This window comes from Chiloscyllium plagiosum, unplaced genomic scaffold (assembly GCF_037043375.1).
Source record: "Chiloscyllium plagiosum isolate Xiang-an unplaced genomic scaffold, Cpla_swu_hap1 HiC_scaffold_5, whole genome shotgun sequence".
NCBI classification, from domain to species: domain Eukaryota; kingdom Metazoa; phylum Chordata; class Chondrichthyes; order Orectolobiformes; family Hemiscylliidae; genus Chiloscyllium; species Chiloscyllium plagiosum.
The window spans coordinates 115,987,632-116,009,977 of record NW_028270143.1 but is presented as its reverse complement, the minus strand read 5'-3'; the positions used below and the strand labels follow the sequence as shown (position 1 = coordinate 116,009,977).

General features: G+C 41.3%; 1 protein-coding gene across 1 annotated transcript in view; it reads right to left on the bottom strand.

Annotated features, from left to right (window-relative positions):
• The window catches only part of kmt2ca (lysine (K)-specific methyltransferase 2Ca), a 403,624-nt gene that overhangs the window by 164,128 nt on the left and 217,150 nt on the right, over window positions 1–22,346 (bottom strand). The window lies entirely within an intron of this gene.

Here is a 22,346-nt window from a genome sequence, read left to right as displayed (position 1 = left end):
TCCAAAAACTAGTGCTTCCAATTAAACCTGTTGGACTATAACCCAGTGTTGTGTGATTTTTAACTTTGTCACCCCAATCCAACACCAGCATCTCCAAATCATGAAATTTTCTGATTATCTCCATGATTTCCTAAAAAAAAACTTAAATCAAAAGGCAAAATATTCCCAAGCACAAATAAATTCAATTTAATTTTGTAGCAATCATTGGAATTTCTAGATAAAGACGGATTCAACAAATGTGAAGAGGCAATTAGGAGCTAATTATAAGACAATGGACACTCACTGATCACTTCATGTTTATCATTCTCACATTTTATGATGGAAATACAACAACTCAATGAAGTTTAAGTTATCGACACTTGACATTCATGGTATCACCATCACCGAATCCAATTCTCAAAATCTTATGGGGCTACCATTGACCAGACATTGAATTAGACTAGCCATATAAAAACGGTAGGTACAAGAGCTGGTCAGAGGCTAGGAATTCTTCACTGAATATTTTCTTACTCACAAGACCTATGTGAAAGGCACAAATCAGGAGTGTGATAGAATACTGACCACTTGCACTAAATGAGTGCAGTTCAATAAGCTTGAAACCATCCAAGACCAACAAAGTCCATTAGACTAGCACCATATCTACAAATATTCATTCCCTCCACTACTGACTGTATTTTAAAATTCACTCATGGGATGAGGGCTTCTTTAGCTAGGCCAGCATTTATTGTCTATTCCTAATTGCCCAGAGTCAATCACATTGCTGTGGGTCTGCAGTCATGTGTAGGTCAGACCAAGATGACAGACTTCCTTCCCTAAAAGGACATTAGTGAACCAGATTGTTTTTTCTGACAATCGACAATAGTTTCACAGTCATCATTAGACGTTCAATTCCATATTTTTATTTAATTCAAGCTATCATGGTCGGATTTGAACTCAAATCCCCAGAACATTATTCTGGATTAATAGTCTGGCATTGACTTCCTGATTTACTCAATAATCAATTACAATTTTCACTTGATTCTTAATTTTAGCTTTCCAAGCCACATTCAGATGAGCCATTATCTTACCAAATGGTACAGCAGGTACAAGGGCTGAGCAGGAACATACAAGAATGGACATTCCAATCCCTTGGGCCTGTTCTGCCATTCAATTAGATCATGGGTGATCTATGGCCTAATTCCAAACACTTGTCTTTGGCCCATATCTCGGAATACCTTTGCTTAACAAAAATGTACATGTGTTAGGTTTAAAATTAACAACTGATCTAGCATCCACTGTCATTTGTAGAAGACAGTTCTAAATATCTACCACCCTGTGTAGAAGTGAACCTGCACCCTGGCTCTAATTCTCAGACGACAACCTACTCATTTGTTTGTGCATTTTCCTAACCTTTCTATTCATCCTTGCTAAGTGCACTACAATTCTTTTACAATTTAGGAAGCATCTATATTTAGTCAAAAACAGAAAACAGCAGGTCTGGCAGCATCTGTGAAAAAATCAAAGTCACCGTTTCAAATCCAGTGACTTTTCTTCAGTTTCTGCTTTTATTTCAAATTTGTGTTTATGTTTTCAATCTATATTTGGCCTTTCTCCATTCGTTTTGTTTGTCACCAATATTGGAATTTACTACTAAAGTTGATACAGCTGTGTGGACAAGACTAGGGACCGCAGTAAGGATAAGTGAATTAACTATGGCATGTCACATTCAAGTGGTGGGAGGAAATAAGAATATAGCATTAGTGTGGACAACATAGATACTGTTCTCTGCAGCTGTGAACATGAGTCCAAGAGCTACGCTATCCATCCTTTATAAAATTAAGCCCCTCAGAGCTGGTGAAGGGGCCTGGAGTGGGAGGGATCCAGTTATTGCTTGATTTCCTGACGAATAGCTCTTGCTCGAAATGTCGATTCTCCTACTGCTCAGATGCTGCCTGACCTGCTGTGCTTTTCCAGTCTCGACTCCAGTTACTGCTGCCCACATTGACGACGATAAGATTAAAAAAAAGGATTGCTGAAAGATTTTGAACAGCTAGGAGCTAAATTAATAAAGAAAACCTCCAACTTAATAATTTCAGGATTTCTACCATCGCCACGAGCAAACTGGCAAAGGTAAATCAACTCATGGACTTAAATGTGTAGCTCAAAGTTTTGTGCAGGAGGAACGGGGTTCAGTTCATGGGGCACTGGTGTCAGTATTGGGGGAAAACTTGCACTGTTCTGGTGGGGCAGCTTTCACGTGATATGTTCAGAGTCCAGTGTCCTTGGAGGAAAAGGCCATCCTTACTAGATCTGGACAACATGTGACCCCAGACCACATAGGAAAGTAGTTGACTTTTAACTGTTTTCAGGAATTACGGATGTGCAACAAATGCTGATGCCGACATCCGGTGAATGAATAAAAACAAAAGTAAAAGATCCCCTCGGACCATAACATAACATAATTTAGCATTCAGTGAGGATGAGAAACTTGGGTCAAAAGCAACTGTTAATCAAGGATAATTACACAGGGAGAAGAACAGATTTGGCTGAAGTGGATTGGGCAAGTGGTTTAGCATGAAAAAAAAAAGTTGATGAAATATGTCTAAGAAAATAGTTCACAGCTCACAATAAAGATATAGCTCAGGAAGACAGGGGATACATGGGCCACGATCGACCAAGGATGTTATTTTATTAAATTCAAAGAAAAAATATAAAATACGGCAGAGATCAGTGGTAAGCCATAAAATTCGAAAATGTCAAAAACATGACCAAAAAAAGAGAATAAACTGAGGTAGCTCGCAATTTCAAAATAGACAGCATGAGCTCACTTTCTAAAAATAGAATAGAAAGACTAGAATGAACGTAAGCCCCTTACCAAATGAGCACAGCAGGTTCTGATGAAGGGCTTTTGCCCGAAACGTCGATTTTCCTGCTCCTCGGATGCTGCCTAACCTGATGTGCTTTTCTAGCACCACTCTAATCTGGTTTCCAGCATCTGCAGTCCTCACTTTTGCCTCCTTACCGAATAAGGCTGGGCAAGATCGTAATAATAGGGAACCAGGCAATGGTAGAGATGTTGAATAAATACTTTGCACCAATCTTCTATACATTAAGTGGCATACCACATGAATCAGCGTTGGGACCCCAATTATTGACAATAGATGAGAGAAGTGAAGGAAAACATGTCTGCATTGGTTTCCTCCAGGTGCTCTGGTTTCCTCTCAGTGCAAAGATGTGCAGGTTAGGTAGATTGACCATGCTAAATTGCCCATAGTGTCCAGGGATGTGTAGGTTAGGTGGATTAGCCATGGCAAATACAGGTATAGGATGGGATTGGGTCTGGGTGGGATGCTGTTAAGCGGGTCGGTTGAGACTTAATGGGCCAAATGGCCTGCTTCCACATTGTAGGGAGTCTCTGAAACCTTGCCTTTGATGTGTCAGACCCAGGGCAATTTGGGAAATTTTGCATACTTTGATGAAAAAAATTTAACTTTTGTGATAAATGTAGGAATAAGAGGCTTGATTTCCAGTACATTACCCCAGTAAGTCAAAAAGTTTGCAGGATCTAGTCAGGGCTGAATTTAAAATATCGACAACAAGGATTTGAGTGTAGTATTAGTAACTTACAGAGGAAGAGAAACACCAGAAAAGAGCAAATAACAAATGACACTGGAAATGCAAAGGATTTTCTAAAGAGGCTCAAGGTGTCCTCAACAGTCTAAAGGAAACTTTCAAAACACAATTTCATTGAATTGGCAGATAAACTGGAGGCAGCATTGCCTGGCAGAGCTGCAAAGTCAGAAATAATGGAGGCACTAGCACAGCACTTGACTTTGGTACAAATACAAGAGAGACCAGGTACTCGAGGTAGTGACACACTGGAATCAGGTCACGTTAGGACACATTTAAATCACCTACAAAACTGACAACTCATGTGTCAAATAGCTTAAAGCAGCAAGTGATAGATAGAGCTAAGCAATCATACAACTAACAGATCTCAGCACAACAGACCTGCCACATCCAGCTGTAAATGGTGGTGGACAATTAAGCAATTCACTAAAGGAGGCGGTTCCACAAATATTCACAACCACAATGATGGCAGAGACAAGTAATCAGTAGAAAGGCTTTTGCAATATACTTCAGCCATATGTGCTAAGTGGACGATTCAGCTCAGCCTCCTTCAGAAGTTCCTAGCATCACTGATGCTAGTCTTCAGTCAATTTGATTCACTCCACATGATATTAAAAAACAGTTGGAGGCATTGGAGACTGCAAAGGCTGTGGGCCCTGACAACATTACAGCAACAGTACTGAAGCCTTCTGCTCCAGAACTTGCCACACCCTCCTAGCCAAACTGTTCCAGTACATATGCAACACTGGCATTTATTTAACAATGGAAAAAATTGTCCAGTTGTCTCGAATGCGAAAAGTATTCTGTAGTATGTAGCATGCATGACAGGTAGCAGGAAAGCTTTGATGGGTAATCAAACCAGTGCCTTTGACAACCAGTTCAAATGTTAGTAGATGATGTAGGACCATTAGTGGCAGATGAGCTTTAATGTAGATAAATGCAAGGTGCTGTATTTTAGAAAAGCAAATCAGTGCAGAACTTATACTGACAATAAGCTTGGGCTGCTTTCCTTGGAGCGTCAGAGGCTGAGGGGTGACCTTATAGAGGTTTATAAAATTATGAGGGGTACGGACAGGATAAATAAACAAGGTCTTTTCCCTGGAGTCAGCTTCCAGAACTAGAGGGCATAGATTTCGGATGAGAGCAGAAAGATATAAAAGGGACCTAAGGAGCAACATTTCACAGAGAGGGTGCGTGTATGGAATGAGCTGCCAGAGGAAGTGGTGGAACTGGTACAATTACAGCATTTAAAAGACATCTGGATGAGTATATGAGTAGATAGGGTTTAGAGGGATATGGGTGAAGTGCTGGCAAATGGGACTAGATTAGGTTAAGATATCTGGTCAGCATGGACGAGTTGGACCAAAGGGTCTGTTTCCGTGCTGTACATCTCTATAACTCTATTACTGAAAATGAAAGCAGGTCATCAGCATACCCTTACAACTGCGGATATGGCGACCCAAGTCAGAAGCTATTCCTTTAAGGAACATGACAGCAGAGGTAGTCGTAGAAAATTTAACTTTGTTTTTTACTCATTATGTACTAGCAAATGAGAGACAGTCCCATCAAATTTCTGACTTTACATCTGAAGTTTCCCATGAGCTCACTTCCAGTTTGGGCGTAATACAGCTGCAGTCAACTGCATATCATCGGTAAACAACACTTTCAAAAATCATGTTTAAGGCACACTATCACAAATACCCACATAGAGTCAGAGAGATGGACAGCATGGAAACAGACCCTTCGGTCCAACCCATCCATGCCGATCAGATATCCCAACCCAATCTAGTCCCACCTGCCAGGACCCGGTCCATATCCCTCCAAACCCTTCCTATTTATATGCCCATCCAAATGCCTATTAAATGTTGCAATTGTACCAGCCTCCACCACTTCCTCTGGCAGCTCATTCCATACACACATCACCCTCTGCATGAAAATGTTGCCCCTTAGGTCCCTTTTATATCTTTCCCCTCTCACCCTAAACCAATGCCCTCTAGTTCTAGACTCCCCCCACCCCAGGGAAAAGACTTTGTCTATTTATTCTATCCATGCCCCTCATGATTTTACATACGTCTGTAAGGTCACCCCTCAGCCTCTAACGCTCCAGGGAAAACAGCCCCAGTCTGGTCAACCTCTCCCTATAGCACAAATCCTCCAACCCCAGCAACATCCTTGTAAATCTTTTCTGAACCCTTTCAAGTTTCACAACAACTTTCCAATAGGAAGGAGACCAGAATTGCACGCAATATTCCAACAGTGGCCTAACCAGCCACAACATGACCTCCCACCTCCTGTACTCAATACTCTGACCAATAAAAGAAAGCATACCAAACACCTTCTTCACTACCCTGTCTACCTGCGACTCCACTTTCAAGGAGCTATGAACTTGCACTCCAAGGCTTTTGTTCAGCAACACTCCCTAGGACCTTACCATTAAAGTGTATACATCCTGCTAAGATTTGCTTTCCCAAAATGCAGCACCTTGCATTTATCCGAATTAAACACCATCTACCACTTCTCGGCCCATTGGCCCATCTGATCAAGACCTTGTTGTAATCTAAGGTAACCTTCTTCGGTGTCCATGACACCTCCAATTTTGGTGTAATCTGCAAACTTACTAATTATACCTCTTATGCTCACGACTGGGACAAAGGCCTAAATTTGTTACTATGGTATCAGCAATTCCACTGGCTTAGTTCATTTGAATTGAGTTTTAGCTGAGGTTAGAGATCCATTAAAATTGATTAGAGAAAAATGCTGGAACCAAAAAGATGAATCATCAATGTTGGATTACGTCTCCATGTTTCTAGGAAGACTCTCTGGAATATACAGGATAGCAAAAGAGCATTACAAAGCTTAAAAACAAAAATGTAATAATCGGCAGATAAGCATTCAACAAGTGGAATGTTTCAATCAGAGATGAACTATTAGCACTGTTGCCTTTGAAAGATGAATCGCTGAAAGCAAAATTCAGTGGTCCACATAAGATAGGAACATTATCTGATAAATAGCCCAGATTGTAGGAAAAAGAATTGGTTATGTTACATAAACATGTTGGTAAGGTATCATCGTATAGAAGAGTATGAGGATGAGCAAGTCTATCAGGTAGTAAGTAGCTGAATAAGTGACAAAGACAGTAAGAGTCAGGTAGAAAGAGAAGCAGATAGTTCTCAAAGTTAACTATATACAATTCTATTAGCTAAAATAATTGAACAGGTTTCTTCGTTCTTTCCCTCCACTCATAACACCATCTTTTATTTATCTGTCTATGTAGGGAGTTTTAACTGGTAGATCTTGTGTTTTAGGTTCATGGATGCTAATCACAGGTAAAGAACTATTTATTTGTCATACACAGGAGTGCTTTTTAAGTTCAGTAACCTGGTCTGTGGTCTTGGTTAGCCTGGCTCTATCCAAAAGATAAACTGGGCACTCTGTACTTTGATAAACTAACTTTGTGACAACTGAGGGAATAGCAAGTTTTGATTTCCAGTGCACTACCCCAGGGAGGCGTGGATTGAAAAGAGTTTGAACTGGGGAGAGAGGAAGAGAAAAACAGAATTAAGATCTCAAAAAAAATCTATGACCTAGTAAATTATTTTAGCTGCTAAATCAGTGGCGAATGGGCTAGTGATATTATCACTAGATTATTAATCCAGAAACTCAGCTAATTTTGAGAGGACCTAGGTTCTAATCCTACCATGGTAGAAGGTGGAATTTGAATTCAACAAAGAATCTTGAATTAAGGGTCTAATGATAATGATAAAGTTGAAATTGTCAATTGTCGGGAAAAACCCATCTGGTTCACAAATGTCCTTCAGGGAACGAAATCTGTCATCATTACCTGATCAGATCAGCATGTGACTCCAGACCCACAGCAATGTGCTAGACACTTAACTGCCCTTGGGGCAATAAATGCTGGCCGAGCCAGACATGCCCACATCCCATGCTTGAATTAAACAAAAAAGAAATCACATGTACTGCATTACTGTCATTCCCTTCCTTGTTACCAATTCCTCATATTACATCAGCAACAATCCCCCACAACTCTTCACTAAGGTCTACTTAATTGATTATTGCTAAGAAACCATAACTGACAGAGCTAGAATTCTGACTTGGACAAAATCCAGTTTAGCTCCTAGAACAGGTTACATCACCACACTTCAACATCACTGAAAACTGAAGAGGATGTCAGAATAAACAAATATGGTTCAGTTCCGTTCCAACATTTACACAGAAAATAGCAAATTGCTTAGGGAAGCGATATGAAGGTGTATGCAGCCCTGATTGCTTGAGCTGAAGACCAAACAAGGATTATACACACCCAGCTTAATCCATTCCACCACCTGGGCCATTGTGCACAAGTGTAAATCTTAAATTTAACCAGTTTCCTTGAAAGTATCAATACTGAACAGCAAAGCAATATAATCATCTGGCCCATTGCCTAGTACAGCAGACCAAAGACTAAAGGACAGATAACTTGTTTTTATCCTGGAGACAATAGGTGATACAGTCGGCTCAGATGGGACTTGTTCAGCCACAAGTTTTTCAACGTTTCAAATTATGAAGTGACCCATGTCTTCATGCAAGACATGGGCAATATCTAGACTCCTGATTGCCTTGAACTTGCTTGCAGTTATGATCAGCTTAGACAATAGAGAGGTTAATCACCACTCCATACCATTCAATGGTATCATCAGCATTGTAGAATCTACCAGTAATCCACCATGATGTTACTAATGAACAGAAAATCAACTGGACCAGTCATTTAGATACTGTGCTTATTAAATTACATGGGAGACTAACCATTTTGTGGCAAGCGACTCATCTCCTTCAGTCCTTAAAGCTTCTTTACATGGCATTTTACAAGAGAGGAGTGCGTCAAAACTTATTTGCTCAGATAAAATAGGTACAAACAGCATAAACACTATCCAGAGCACAGCAATGTGCCTAAATGTTAACACAACCCCCACTGACGTAACACAACAGTAGCATAATTGAAATGTTCGACGCAGTGAAATAAGTTGTCAAGACTTCTATGGCAGTATCCCCAAAACTTGTAACCTTCATCAGCCAGGAGGAGGACAGCAGGTAAATTGAAAATTGACTTAGGCATGCATCATTCTGACTTGGACATATTTAATGTTGATCATTCTCCCAGCAAATGCTGCAGCTTAAAATAGTCTGCAACAATTCAAGAAAGCAGAATACCGCCACCTTCTCAAGGGTATTTTTGACAGCATTGTCAGCAAAATCTGTTTTTAATCTTAGGGAGGTCTGATCTATATCATAACTAGTTACTCTTGATTTTTGGTAACAATAACAAGGCTGGCAATTATTCTGGGGTAAACTGAACTGCAACTTCAGGGATTTGCCTGTGCAATTAAAAGTGGAAATGTAGTAGCTACTAACAAAGATACATCACTCATTAAAGGGGTACATTGTTGCAGTCCTCCCTATAAGATGTGACACTGTAGGACTGCACAACTGCAGGAATCACGCTCACTCATTCCACATTGAAAACATATAGACTAGAATCCCTACAGTGTGGTAACAGGGCATTTGGCCCAACAAGTCCACACCAAACCTCAAAAGCATCCCATCCCCTGACCCTATCCCTGTAACCCCACACCTTCCATGGCTAATCCACGTAACCTACATAATCCCTGGACACTATGAGAAATTTAGTATGGCCAATCCATCTTTGGACTGTGGGAGGAAACGGCAGCACCTGGAGGAACCCACGCAGACATGGAGAGAATATTCAAACTCCACACAGATGGACACCCGAAGCTGGAATTGAACCAGGATCCTTACCGCTGTCAGGCAGCATTACTAACCACTGAACCATCGTGCCGCCTCAAACTGACCCTTCATTAAAGCAAAGCTTGAACAATTGCATAGTCAGGACATAAGAGGAGATATTCTTCTAGTATCCACCATATGAATTTCCCTTAGGATATGATTTAATAGAATCACTTCCCAACTTTCTAAACTCCTGTCAGTAAATGTCCAACCTATTAAATATTTGTAAGTTCTTCATCCAAGGAATGAGTGAAGTGAACCTTCTCTGAATTGCTCCTGATTCAATTTTATCATTTGCAATAAAGAGACCAAAACTGTACATAGTGTGCCAGAAACACACTCACAACAGCAGTATTATGGTATTCCTTTTGCATTAAACACCAACATTCCATTTGCTTCCTAATCACTAGTAGTATCTGCATAGTAACCTATCGCAATTCATGTACCTCTGGGCCAAAGTTCTGCAATTTGGTTCTAAAATAATTAAGTACTCAACTTTAACTTCCCACTAACTTGTTCTTGTACATTCACCCCACCATAAGCCCCTTGTCGACTGTGCTTTGTAATTACTCTCTATACAGTTTAATTATATTCTGAGCATTGACATTTATCATAAGTCTCTTTTTCTGCTGCATTTAACCTCAATTTCTTTAACTCCTGAGGGAGTTCCAGTTTTGGATGTCCTTCTTTCCCACATCAAAAAATTCCTTTAGTTTGCATGTGAAATAGCTCTTCAAAAATTCTCCATTGCTTATTTATCTGCCAACCTTTGTTTCCATTCCAACAGAGTCAGATCCTTTTCAACTCAACGTAATTTAACACTCTTCCAGTTGAGGATTTTCGCCACGACATCTTCATATTACTACTCTAAGCCGAATAACATTAAAGTATTTAATTCTGCTGGATGGCCATCAATGACAAACACAATTAGATCCATTTGTTTGCAAATATACAAACCAATATTATCAAAACATCTGATGCACAATTCCCTCTCTGTCTTTACAAGTGACAAGTGACATGATAATATAAATGGCACTCCCATGTTTACTGCATGGGTGACTGATAATCCAAAAGTTTACAGCAAATATTATTCAATTTATTCAAGTTTTGTTCTAATGAAGGGTCACAGTTGTACTCCTTACCAAAAATGCAAACTAATGAAATTCAAATTCTTCAAGTGTTTACTATTAGTTAGGACATCTCCTAGGCGCTGTCAATAGTGAGTTTGAGAATAAATTGTTTTACGACCAGTACTGCAGAGGCTTGATGTTTAATTAGGAAAATTCATGGTTCATCCAATATTGGGTCCCCTTTGAATAATTCAACAGCAGTGGGTAGAGATGGCACCAACATGAACTCTGTGTTTATCAACATGCTTCCTGCCATTTTGTAGACCTTCCTGATACGCTTTTCTTGGTCGTCTAATCTTGAGCAACCCAATTCTTTGCTTTCCTTTTTGATAATGGGTAGCTTCAATCCTATCACATTAGACTTTATGTTGTCCCATATCATAATTGGCAAACTGTAAGCATTCAATGACATTTCTTTGTTTCCAGCAAATTCCCTCCTGTAACCTCATCCACTTCCACACTTGCATCTTTGTTTGCCACGGAGCAAAACACTACTAAAAGTATAGACAGATTAAACATCTGAAACTCAATATTGAACTCAGTCATACAGAGTATTAAATACATAAAACCCTTAGCAATGTACTTATTAACTTAAGACCCTCGTTATTTAAAAAGTTCTCTTCACATTTGTCCTACTAAATAATTGTATAATAGATTTGGAAAAGGAAGTAATTGGTTCAGACAGTTAGAAAACAAGCAACAACAAAAAAAAGTTATAAACTTACAAATGACCACTGAATTGATGGTGTGCCTGTTACTTTAGCAATTAATTTATATGTGGTCACTGTTTCATTAATACAATGATTCTTCATTATATTGGTCTATAAACCTATTAATTCAACTGCTGCTTATCTATCCATTTAGTCCACAGGTACCTGTTGCCACAGTGACTGAGTTGATTTAATGCCCATTGCTGCCTTAATTCATTTCCTGATTCCAACACAAACATATTTCTGTGTCAATTTGACAACAGCAGGTGAGCTCACACGGTTCAGTTAAATTTACTCCAAATACTAACAGAAGTCAATTTTCTGCACAAAAACCCAATCTGACTCAAAAACTTAGAAATCAGTGACAAGAGACAGAACTTTACACTTTAAGCCATAAATGCACTATAAAAATTTAATTTGTGCTAACTGTTAAATCCAAACAATAACAAACATACATATATCTGAATCAATTACACAAAGTATCTGGGTTTGACCTTTGTGTCTAAATGCCTTGCAGTACCAAACCTTTGAAAGACAGAGGAGCGGATGAAGTGAAGAACCTACATCGGTGAGCACTCCGACTGAAGAACAGCATTGAGCGCAGACTGCACTGGGAACTACTTCTTGTACGTAGCTCTTACTTTGGTACAGGATAAAAAGCTGATTGGTGAGTATCGCAAGTTTTTCTACAATTTCAACTGCAAGTTACAGGATAGTAGGTAAACTTGGCCAAGTGGAGTGCACAGCTCCACAGGTGTCAAGTTATGGCCGTACCACCTGTCCCAGACAAACACATCTGGAGGTACTGTCAGTTAAACGAGCTTGAGCTCATGTCTTCAGAATTTGGGTGTTGGCCCAAGTCATTGTGCATCTGCAAAGCAGAGGATGACTTGGTAGCATGCTGAGGCAAGTGGTGCAAAGCCTACTGCAGCGTCGCACGTATGTATGGGAGTGAAAAGACAGTGTGGACAAGAAGGACATCAGTATTGGGGCATTCCATAGTCAGGGAACAAACAGGCATTTTTTTTGCAGCTATGAGTGCGACTTCAGGATGATACATTCTCTCCCTGATGCCAAGAGTAAAAGATGTCCCAGAAAAGCTGAAGGACGGCGGAGGGGGGTAACCAACACTGTCTGCATTGGTACTGATTATTTGAATGGCAGTGGGGACAAGTCCCTGAGAGCAGATTTCAGGAAGCTAAGTAGAAGACTGAAGGCAGAACCTCTAAGGCAGTAGTCTCAAGATTACTCCCAATCTCATGCTAGCATGAAAATAGGATATTGGGTGAAAGAATACATGGCTAAAATTGTAGCAGGATGAACATCAGATTTCTGGGCCATTGGGACCAATCAGTGAAAGGTGGGGACTTGTATAGGCCAAATGGCTTATACGTGAATAGGTCTGGGATATATATCCTTTTTGGGAGATTTCCTAGTGTTATTGGGGAAGGTTTACGTGAGATTGGCCGGGAATTGGGAACTGGAGGATAAATTCAGAGCAGAAAACGGAAGGCAGAAACTATGAGTCAAAGATGCTCAAAGCAAGAGATTTTAAAAATTACAGTAAAGAGAGTTGACAGTACTAACATAGCATACATGAAAATGCATGGAGCATAGTGAATTAAACCGTTAAGTGAGGTCACAATAAATGTGTCATCACTGCCACAACAAAAACTTGGCTTAAAATGGGGAAAGGATGTCAGCTTAACATTCCCTGGGTACAATTTTCAAACAGGATAGAGATGATTATTTAATAAGTGTGTGTACAATTAATCACAGCTGTGAGAATTACATACTAAATGAAATATCAAATACAAGCTCAGAAACTCGGAAAATGCAGTCATATTGTTTGATCTGTACTACAGACTATCCAATAACGCATGAGTGTTAAAGGAGCGAATATGTAGGCAAATTTCTGAATGCAAAAGCAAGAGAGCAACAACAGTTGGAGACTTCAACTACTCAAATATTAATTAGGTTGTAAACAGTATGAAAGGCACAGAGGGTGCAAATTTCTTGAACTGCATTCAAAAGAACCTTTCAGGCAACACATAACAAAGCACAAAACATGGTGCAATTCTAGATTTTGAAATTCGGCATGTCCATTAAGACATTCGCCAATTTTTCCAGCTGCGCCATAGAAAGTATTCTACCTGGGTGCCTAATGGCCTGGTACAGTAACTGCACTGCCCAGGACCATAAGAAATTACAGAAAGTTGTGTGCACAGCCCAGAGCATCACGGAAGTTAACCTTCCATCCAAAGACTCCATTTACACTTTCCGTTGCTGCGGAAAGGCAGCCAACATCAAAGCCCCCTCCCACCCTGGTAATGCTCTCCCTCAACCTCCTCTGTCAGGCAGAAGATACAGAAGCCTGAACACGTTCAAGAACAGCTTCTTCCCTCCTGTTACATGCTGAATGGACCTCTCTAACTTCAAATAATGCTGATCTGGCTTGCGTAACTCCTATGCAGCCATAATAGTTTCCAGAGGAACCTCGATTTTCCGAATACCAATTATCCAAAAATCAGATTATCCAAAAGAGATCTCGAGGTACCGATAGAAACATTACATCAAAGACGTGTTTCCAACAGTGATCGCATCTTTTGTTTACAGTGATTAAACAGGCACCGTCTCCAAATGACTGACTACCCGCATGCTCTCTCTCTCTCTCCCCACACTTTCCCTGGAGTTCTACACAGGGGTGTACCCTAAATCCTCCTTCCCCACATAATCTCTCCAACATGGTCCTGTGCAAGCCAAACGTGGAACCTGTCAAAAAAGGTGCAGTAAAAAGTTGCGTGGGTGGCCGTGCGTATGCTATTTGGAGACTTACCACACAAAAGCAGCAGCAGTCGTCTTGTTGTTGGTGTACAGTCCAGCTGCCCCGGAGAGGGGGCAGGTGTGTACGGGGAGGCAGTGTTGCACGGGGCCGGGGGCAGTGCTGCGGGGGGGGCAGTGTTGCACGGGGTCAGGGCACATTCAGATAATCGAGGTTCCCCTATATTGCTCGCTCTGTTTAAGCACCTTATGACCTGTACGTCCTTGTTTGGTACGATCTACCTGTACTGCTCCTAAATCAAAGCTTCAAAGCTTTTCACTGTACTTAAATATATGTGACTACAATAAATCTAATCAAATTTAGTCTTTGGAACTGACACTGGGCAGGTGGATGAAGTAACAGTGGTTGATCATTTTTGGAAATAGTTAGATTTAGCAAGAATATACTTCTCCATTTAATTCACAGACTTCTTTTGCCATAGTAACTTCATTACTACAGTCTGCCTTTACACTACCTATTATTAGACACTAACACTCTACATTAACAGCTATTCACCCTCCCGGCCAGATAGTTATCGACTCCTTTGTCTGTCCAACTGCTCTTTTCTCCCTTTGGACTCTATTCTCACTAATCATTTACTCCTTACCCCCTCCCCCACCCTAACTGCTACATATAAACCGACATTTTCTTTGCTATCATCAGTTCAGAGGAAGGGTTACCGGACTTAACTTTTATTTCTCTTCACAGATGCTGCCAGACCTGCTCAGCTTTTCCAGCAACTTCTGGTTTTGTTTCTGATTTACACCATCCACAATTCTTTTGGTTTTTAATTCAGATTAGATTCCACACAGTGTGGAAACAGGCCCTTCAGCCCAATCAGTTCACACCGACCCTCCGAACAGTAATCCACCCAAACCCGTTTCCCTCTGACTAATGCACCTAACACTATGGGGTAATTTAGCATGAGCTGAAAATGTGTTGCTGGAAAAGCGCAGCAGGTCAGGCAGCATCCAAGGAGCAGGAGAATCGACGTTTCGGGCATGAGCCCTTCTTCAGGCTCATGCCCGAAAAGTCGATTCTCCTGCTCCTTGGATGCTGCCTGACCTGCTGCGCTTTTCCAGCAACACATTTTCAACTCTGATCTCCAGCATCTGCAGTCCTCACTTTCTCCTCGGTAATTTAGCATGGCCAATTCACGTGACCTGCACATCTTTGGACTGTGGGTGGAAACCAGAGCACCCGGAGGAAACCCACGCAAACACAGGGAGAATGTCTGTATGGAGTTTGCACAGTCACCAGAGGCTGGAATCAAACCTGGGATCCTGATGCTGTGACGCAGCAGTATTAACCACTGAGCCGCCCACTTGAGTCTGTGGCCGAAAACGGGATTCCCAATGGTATGTTGCCTCCCAGGTGCTCGGGTCAGGGATGTCATCGGTCGGCTGCAGAGCATTCTAAAAGGGGAGGGTGAACAGCCAGTTGTCTTGGTGCATATAGGCACCAACAATATAAGTAGAAAACGAGGTGAGGTCCTGAAAGAAGAATTCAGGGAGCTAGGAGAGAAGTTAAAAAGGAGGACCTCAAAGGTAGTGATCTCAGGATTACCACCAGTACCATGTGCTAGCCAGTGTAGAAATGAAAAAATAGGCAGGATGAATACGTGGCTTGAGAGATGGTGTAGGAAGGAGGGGTTCAGATTTGTTGGACATTAGGACCCGTTCTGGGGAAGGTGGGACTATTACAAAATGGACGCTCTACATTAGTGGGCGGCACGGTGGCACAGTGGTTAGCACTGCTGCCTCACAGCGCCAGAGACCCGGGTTCAATTCCCGACTCAGGCGACTGACTGTGTGGAGTTTGCACGTTCTCCCCGTGTCTGCGTGGGTTTCCTCCGGGTGCTCCGGTTTCCTCCCACAATCCAAAAATGTGCGGGTCAGGTGAATTGGCCATGCTAAATTGCCCGTAGTGTTAGGTTAAAGGGGTAAATGTAGGGGTATGGGTGGGTTGCGCTTCGGTGGGTCGGTGTGGACCTGTTGGGCCGAAGGGCCTGTTTCCACACTGTAAGTAATCTAATCTAATCTAATCTAATCTAATCTAATCTAATCTAATCTAATCTAATCTGAACCAGACTGGAACCAATGTCCTTGGGGGAGGTTTTAAACTAATGTGGCAAGGTACTGGGACCAGAAGAGAAAACAAGTAGGCAGCGAGGTGGAGACTGGAGACTGTAAGAATCATGAAGATAGCAGTTAAAAACAAAAAAAAGGGAGAGGAGGCAGGGAGCAGATGAGCGCAAAATAAATTGGTGGCCTGAAATACATCTACTTTAATGTAGATGCAATAGGGTAGTGGTGATGGGAGATTTTAATTTTCCAAAAATTAACTGGGATACATTTAGTGTCAAAGGTCTGGATGGGGTAGAATTTGTAAGAAGCATCCAGGAGAGTTTTCTAGAACAGTATGTCAATAGTCTGACAAGGGAAGGGGCCATATTGGACCTGGTACTGGGGAACGAGCCAGGACAGGTGGTAGAAGTTGCAGTGGGGGAATTTCTTTGGGAACAGCGACCACAATTCTGTAAGCAGAATACTCGTAGATAAAGATGAGAGTGGTCCTAAGGGAAGTGTACTAAACTGGGCCAAGGCCAATTATATCAAAATTAGGCAAGAGCTTAGAAATGTGGATTGAACACAGCTATTTGAAGGGAAGTTCACATTTGATATGTGGGAAGCTTTCAAAGATAGGTTAAAGATAGTGCAGGATAGGCAAAGGATAGGAAGGGCAAGATTCGTGAACCGTGGATGACAGGAGAAATTGTACAACTAGCCAAGAGGAAAAGGAAAGTCTACATAAGATCTAGGCAGCTAAGAACAGAACTGGCCCTGGAGGAATATCGGAAGAGTCGAACAAGTCTTAAAAGAGGAATCAAGCGGGCTAAAAGGGGTCATGAAATAGCTTTAGCAAGCAGAATTAAGAAGAATCCCAAAGCATTTTATTCTTATATAAACAGCAAGCGGGTAACTAGAGAAAGGATTGGTCCACTAAAGAATAATGATGGAAGGCTGTGTGTTAAACCGGAGAGAATGGGTAAGATTCTGCATCATTACTTCGCATCAGTGCTCACTGAGGAGAGGATCATGATGAATCTTGAGATTAGAGATAGAAGTTGATTAATCTGGATCACGTTGACATAAGTAGGAAAGATATATTGGGTAGGCTAGAGGTTAAGGTGTACAAATCCCCAGGATCGGATGAGATCTATCCCAGGTTGCTGATGGAAGCGAGAGGGTAAATAGTTGGGGCCCTGACAGATATCTTTGTGGCGTCCTTAAATACAGGTGAGGTGACGGAAGATTGGAGGGTTGCTCATGTTGTCCCCCTGTACAAGGAGGGTAGTAGGGATATTCCAGGTAACTACAGACCAGTGAGCCTGATGTCAGTGGTGGGAAAGTTGCTGGAGAGGGTACGGGAGAGATAGGATCTATTTATATTTAGAAAAGAATGGGTTTATTAGTGATAGGCAACATGGTTTTGTGTGGGGGAGATCGTGCCGTACCAACTTAATAGAGGTCTTTGAGGAAGTGGCCAAGTTGATAGATGAAGAAAAGGCTGTTGATGTCAGGTACATGGACTGTTGGTAAGGGGTTTGATAAGGTTCCCTATGGTAGACTAATGGAGAAAGTGAAGTCACATGGTGTGCAGGGTGTTGTAGCTAGGTGGATAAAGAACTGGTTGAGCAGCAGGAGACAGAGTAGTAGTTGAAGGGAGTTTCTCGAAATGGAAAAAGGTGACCAAGGGTGTTCCACAGGGGTTAGTGTTGGGGCCACTGTTGTTTGTAATATACATAAATGATTTGGAAGAGGGCACTGTTGGTATGATCAGCAAGTTTGCAGATGACACGAAAATTCGTGGAGTAGCAGAAAGTATAAGGGACTGTCAGAGAATACAGGAGGATATAGATAGACTGGAGAGTTGGGTGGAAAAGTGGCAGATGTATTTCAAGCCAGAGACCTGGGTTCAATTCCCGCCTCAGGCGACTGACTGTGTGGAGTTTGCACATTCTCCCAGTGTCTGCGTGGGTTTCCTCCGGGTGCTCCGGTTTCCTCCCACAGTCCAAAAATGTGCAGGTCAGGTGAATTGGCCATGCTAAATTGCCAGTAGTGTTAGGTGCAGGGGTAAATGTAGAGGTATGGGTCTGGGTGGGTTGCGCTTCGGCGGGTCGGTGTGGACTTGTTGGGCTGAAGGGCCTGTTTCCACACTAAGTAATCTAAAATAAAATATGTGAGGTGATGCATTTAGGCAAGACTAATTCTAGAGCAAATTATACAATGAACGGAAGAGCCTTGGGAAAAGTTGATGGGCAGAGAGATCTGGGAGTGCAGGTCCATTGTACCCTGAAGGTTGCTGCACAGGTGGATAGAGTGGTCAAGAAGGCATATAGTATGCTTGCCTTCATTGGACAAAATTATACAAGACATTGGTTCGGTCGCATTTAGAATACTGTGTACAGTTCTGGTTGCCACATTACCAAAAGGATGTGGACGCTTTGGAGAGGGTGCAGAGAAGGTTAACGAGGATGTTGCCTGGTATGGAAGGTGCTAGCTATGACGAGTAGGTCAGGTTTATTTTCATTAGAAAAAAGATTATGGGGGGACCTGATTGAGACCTTTCAATAGTATAGAGGAGCAGAGAGACAACATATTAAGGTTAGTAGTGCCTTAAATGGTGAAATGAATAAGTACACTTGGTTTTTGTGGTTATATTTGAGAAAAAAAAAAGGTGTATGAAAGGGGATTGAATAAGAGAGAGAAATATTCAAAATCGACCTGAGGTGACATTATGGTTATATGCCAGCATTCAGGATTCCAAAAGGATGCTTCCATTGAAATGAAAGAATCAGTGTGCATATTTCTAAACCTGTATGAAAAGGTGACAAAACCTCGAGGAGATACTGCCAAAAAAGCAGCAAACCAAACTGATTCCCTGCTTGGCTGAGCATTTTTATGCACCTCTTCGCACCTAATTGGAAGAACATTAATAATTCTGATCTCTGACTGATCTTATTCACTTGTTCTTGGTCCAAGTGGGTGTAACTGTTGCCTTGACTTTTTCGGAATGGAAACTTCCCACCTGTGCATTTCTGGCAGGCAAATGATTTCCTGTTCAATCTGGAAAATTCAGTTGTAAATTATAGAGTCATAGTTTTAGAGTCATACAGGACAGAAACAGAGCCTTCAGTCCAACCAGTCAATAATCCCAAACAAAACTAGACCCACCTACCTGCGCTTGACCATATCCCTCCAAATATTTCTTATTTACATACTTTACATGTCTTTTAAACATGGTAGCTGTAACTGCACCCACCATTGCCTCTGGAAGTTCATTCTACACGTGAACCACTCTATGCTGTGAAGATGCTGTCACTTTAAAAAGTTATTTTGTCCTTGGTTTTTTTTTGAAGAGAGGTCATAAAGACAGAAGTGCTGAAGAGCAGAGGGAGTAACAGCGAAACAATGGAAGGGGAGCGGCCAATTCTCCCAGTTCAGGCTTTTTCCAGTTTTTTTTGCTGTAGCAGTCATAGAGTCATATAACACAGAAAGAGACCCTTCGGTCCAACTCATCCATGCCAACCAAATATCCTAACCTAATCTAGTCTCAATTTCCAACACCTGGCCATTGCATCCCTCTAAATCCTTCCTATTCATATACCCATCCAGATGCCTTTTAAATGTTGTAATTATACCAGCCTCCACCACTTCCTCTAGCAGCTCATTCCATAAACACAATTCTGAATAAGTTGGCCCTTAGGTCCCTTTTTTTTTTAATCTTTCCCCTCTCACCTTAAACCTATGTCCTCTAGTTCTGGACTTGCCCGCCCCAGGGAAAAGACCTTGTCTGTTTACCCTATCTATGCTACTCTATAAGGTCACCTCTCAGCCTCTGATGCTCCAGGGAAAACAGCCCCAGCCTGTTCAGCCTCTCTCTATAGCTCAAATCCTCCAACCCTGGCACCATCTTTGTAAATCTTTACTGAACCCTTTCAAGTTTCACAATATCTTTCCGATAGGAAGGAGACCAGAATTGCACACAGTATTCCAAAAGTGGCCAAACCAATATCCTGTTTAGCTGCAACATGACCTCCCAACTCCTATACTGAATACTCTGACCAATAAAAGAAAGCATACCAAATGCCTTCTTCACTATCCTATCTACTTGCAAATCTACTTTCAAGAAACTATGTACCTGCACTCCAAGCTCTCTTTGTTTAACAACAATCCCGAGGACCTTACCATTAAGTGCATAAGTTCTGTTAAGATTTACTTTTCCAAAATGCAGCACCTTTCATTTATCTAAGTTAAATTCCATCTGCCACTCCTTGGTCCATTAGCCCATTTGATCAAGGTTCCGTTGTACTCAGAGGTAAACTTCTTTGCTGTCCACTACACCTCCAATTTTGGTGCCACCTGCAAACTGACTAACTATGCCTACTATGTTCATATCCAAACCATTTAAATAAATGACAAAAAGTAGTGGACCCAGCACCAAACCTTGTGGCACTCCACTGGTCACATGCCTCCAGTCTGAAAAGCAACCCTTCACCACCATCCTGTTTGTCTTCTACCTTCAAGCCAATTCTTAATCCAAATGGCTAGTTCTCCCTGTATTCCATGCAATCTGATCTTGCTAACCAGTCCACCTGGGGAACCTTGTCAAACACCCTACTGAAGACCATACAGATTATATCCACTGCTCTGCCCTCATCAATCCTCTTTGTTACCACAAGATGAGAGTGTCCAGAAGAGGTGCAAGCTTCAATAGAGGATTTTTCTGATGTTGTTCCCTCCTGCAAGAATCTGTATTTGAATTTACCTTTTTGCCACAGGGTGTGTTTATGGGATGTTACTGTATTGAACAATTAATTAATATTAGTTATTGTATTGAGTCAGTTAAGTTTTCAAATTGTTAAGTTATTCTAAATTCCGCTTTCTTTTGTTCAATTGTAGTGTTTAAGTAAATTGTTTTGCTTAAAGTGGAGTGGTTTGACCAGTTACATCAATCTGGAATGTCCAGTTCACATGTGCCTTTAAAATAAGAAAAAAAAAGTTAGAGCCTGGGATACCTTAAAATATTTTGAGGGTCTTGCCTGATCCATAACACTGTGCAAAAATGTTGCCCCTCAGGTCACTTTTAAATCTTTCTTTCTCACCCTAATCTTGAAATCCCCTTAGGGAAAAGACACCTGCCATGCACCTTATCTGCACCTCTCATTATTTTATAAACCTCTATAAAGTCACCCCTCAACCTTCTAAGCTCCAGTAGAAAGAGTCCCAGTCTATCCAAACTCTCCTTATAAATCATACCCTCTATTCTCACCAACATTCTGATAAATCTTTTCTGAATTCTCTCCAAATTGATAATATCCTTACTATAACAGGGCAGCCAGAACTGTTCACAGTACTCTAGAAAAAGGACTCAATGTCCTGTACACCCTCAACATGATTTCCCAACTTGTATTCTCAAAGGACTGAGCAATGAAAGCAACCATGCTAAATGCCACCTTAACCAGTGATGCAAATTTATGTACCTGAACCCATAGGTCTTTCTGTTCTACAGTACTACCCAGGGCCCTATGATTAGTTGTATGCCCTGGCCTTGTTTGTTTTATCAAAATGTAATACCTCGCATTTATCCAAATTAAACTCCATCTGCTAATCCTTAGCCCATTGTCCCAATTGACCAAGATCTCCTTGTAATCTTAGATAACCTTCTTCATTGGCAACTATACCACGAGTTTGGGTGTGATCCTCAAACATACTATAACCATGCCTTCTGTACGCTCATCTAAATCATTTACATAAATGACAAACAAAGGTGGACCCAGCACCAATCTCAGTGGAATGCCACTTGTAATGGGCCTCCAGTCTGGAAAACAACCCTCCCCTACCACTCTGTCACCTGCTGCTAAGGCAATTTTGTGGTCCAGTTGGCAAACTTTGCCTGAACCCCATGTGATCTAACTTTACATGCAGTCTACTATGTGAAGCCTCGTCAAAGGTTTTACTGAAGTTCCTTGGGACCAATGACCTTACACCCAGAGTATTTAAATACTGAGCATCTTGGGTGGTTAACAAGCTCATTAGCTTCTGCTTAATCTATAACATGACATTGTGGCTTAACGTTACATGGATATTTCCATAATTCATATGTGCAAACAAAGTAGTAGCAGTTGATCTGTGATATTCATTGTGGTATTACATTTCTCTCCCCAGCAGGAAAAAAAATTGTGCTAGAGTTATTCTCAACAGCATCATC